The sequence below is a fragment of the Pinus tabuliformis genome, chromosome 8 (assembly GCF_031772625.1).
Source record: "Pinus tabuliformis cultivar Carrire ecotype Pingquan chromosome 8, CPIR1, whole genome shotgun sequence".
NCBI lineage: Eukaryota > Viridiplantae > Streptophyta > Pinopsida > Pinales > Pinaceae > Pinus > Pinus tabuliformis.
In genome coordinates this window covers 376,446,821-376,449,940 of record NC_142294.1, presented here as the reverse complement: position 1 = coordinate 376,449,940, position 3,120 = coordinate 376,446,821, and positions in this window count along the sequence as shown.

Below are 3,120 nucleotides of genomic sequence, written 5' to 3'. Positions count from 1 at the left end.
GTTGAATGCTCTTGCATCAGACTACCAAGCTTGAAAACATTCATGATCTCTTGATCACGTGTTCCCATATGGTAATAGGAAACCTTCAGCGTCCCAAACTTTAGTCTGCAGAAGTCCAAATGCTCTGCTCCTTTGTTGTTGTCACATGTCTACTGCCTTCTATTTCATTCTCCTTTCCTTTCTTCCCTTCTCAATCAGCTTCACCTTCTGATTGATCACACCTTCTATCATTAGCTTCCTCCATATGAGTTGCTTCATCATTAACTGCCACAATTCTTCTATCTCCAAGTCCAACACATATTTGGTCTGGTACACATCTTCTCTTTCTTTGGTCTTGAGATTATTGTTACTTTCCTCCAACTTTTGCATCTTCATGTTGGAAATAATACTGAGAGGGGGGGGGGTGAATCAGTATTATCAAGTTCTTTTAATAAATCTTCCTTATTTATTCTTTGAATTATTTTTGCATGTCAGTACCATAAAATAATGAGCATGAACAAAGAAAACAGATAGTCACACCAAAGAACACAAGATGTAAGATGGAAGCCCAATGTGGGTGAAAACCACCTGCTGCAATATGTCTCTATCCTTTTTTCAAATTAGAAACTCCTTTTACAATGGTTTTGTACTGGTGCACTCCTTTACCAGTACGCAGGCTGCAACCTGCAGAGAGCTACAACTCTCTCTCATTTTCCAGTCTCTCCTGGAAGGGAGCTACAACCCCCTACTTCTTTTCTTTCAAGGACCACTTTTCATAAATTTTCAAACTGGATCCAAGAACATCAAAAACCCATCAACTACACTTGCATCATCAATCTCTGATTTCACCAAAGCCAACCCGCATACAGATCTGCAAATATTTCCTTATAACTTTGCAGTTGTTACATGAGACATACCCAGATCATAACATGTGTAAAACAAAACATGCATCAATAGTTCAGACCCAGATTATTAGATTTATAGATCAAGCATATGCCACATATCACAGATCAAAATCATATAGAGATACCACTATTCCAGCCTTAAGATTTTGACCCATCAATAGAACTTATCCTTCTCCTTACGCTCAGGTTCCTTCTTCATTCAGATCCAGATCTGCACCAAAACCCAATCACAATATTCCAGATCTAGCACTTTATCAGATATTCGATAATTCAGAAGATGCTTTGCCAAATGATCTCCTTCCTCTTTTATAGTATTAGGCATTTCACAATACCACGGGCCAAAACCATAGGATCAAAAAACTGTTGGACTAATACCATGAACCAACCATGAAAGTACGTGAGATCAACACTTTTGACGAGGTACCATGGTCCAAAACCATAGGTTCAAATACCATGGACTAACTACCATGGACCAAAGGTAAGTTCTCCAACATATACGCGCTTTTCCTTATAGGTTCAAATACCAAGGACTAACTACCATGGACCAAAGGTAAGTTCTCCAACATATACGTGCTTTTCCTCATAGGTTCAAATACCAAGGACTAACTACCATGGACCAAAGGTAAGTTCTCCAACATATACGCGCTTTTCCTTGCATGAAAGTGCGTGAACTTTTTCTCTACATGAAATAAACTTTTCTCTGCATAAAAGTGTGTGAACTTTTCTCTACATGAAATAAACTTTTCTCTGCATAAAAGTGCATGAACGTTTCTCTACATGAAATAAACTTTTCTCTGCATATAAGTGCGTGAACTTTTCTCTACACTATAATTTATTATCTGAGATGAGTGGGTTGCCATCAAGTACAACATATGTATCATAATGCCAACAATCTCCCCCTTTGGACTTGATGGCAACAACAACCAATCACTCTCCCCCTTTGACATCAAGGGCAAAGGGTTATGCTCCCCCTAAGAACATGCTCCCCCTGACTATAAACCAGATCTGCAAAGAAGAACCATAATCCATGACCATGAAAGAGATAGAGACGTATTGCAGCAATATTCAGACCAGCATCCATGATCTCCTTCTGTACTTCCTCCATAATGCCAACAATGCATGATATGCTCCCCCTGTGCCATTCCATCTTTGACCAATCCGTAGCCCAGCACATGTACGCATATACTTCAGATGAACCTTGCGTACAACCAACAATCAGAAGAGATTCAACAACAAGATGATGCATCAACAACCCCCAGCTTTTGCCTGAGGTATTCAAAGGTCTCCCTAGGCAATGGTTTGGTCAGTATATCAGCAGTCTGTTCCTTAGAAGGAACATACTCCAACTTGACCTTTTGTTCAAGCACTTGTTCCTGGAGAAAGTGATACTTGATTGGTATGTGCTTGGTTTTTGACTGCATGACTGGGTTCTTTGAAATGCTGATTGCACTTGTATTATCACATAAGATGGAGATGGGTGGTGTACAAGTGATTTGAAAATCCTGCAAGGTCTGCATCATCCAAAGGAGTTGAGTGCAGCAAGATGCAGCAGCAACATATTCTGCTTCAGCTGTAGACAAGGCAATCGAACTCTGTTTCTTGCTGAACCAAGATACTAATCTGGAACCCATAAAGAATGCACCACCCTTGTGCTTTTCCTGTCATCCACGCTTCCGGCCCAATATGCATCTGTATAAGCATGAAGTGTGAGATCTGTATCTCTAGGATACCATAAGCCATAGTTTTGAGTCCCTTCAAGATATTTGAAGATTCTCTTTACTGCCTGAAGATGAGTTTCCTTTGGATTTGCCTGAAATCTTCCAACTATTCCCACTGCATGCATGATGTCTGGTCGGGTACCTGTCAAATAAAGTAGACTTCCAATCATAGATCTGTAAGTTGGTTGATGCACTGCTGCTGATTCATCATTTGCACTGAGCTTACATCCTGTGACCATGGGTGTACATACTGGTTTTGCTTCTTCCATACCATATTTCTTCAAAATCTGCTTGAGATACTTGGTTTGAGACAAGAAGATCCCTCCTTCATTTTGTTGGATTTGCAAACCAAGAAAATATGTCAGTTCTCCCAGCAAGGACATTTCGAATTCTTTCTGCATCACCAAGGCAAAGCTTTGACTCATACCTTCTTCATTGCTGCCAAAGATAATGTCATCTACATACACAACAAGTATCAGCAATTTGTCATTTTCAACTTTTATATAAAGATTGATGGC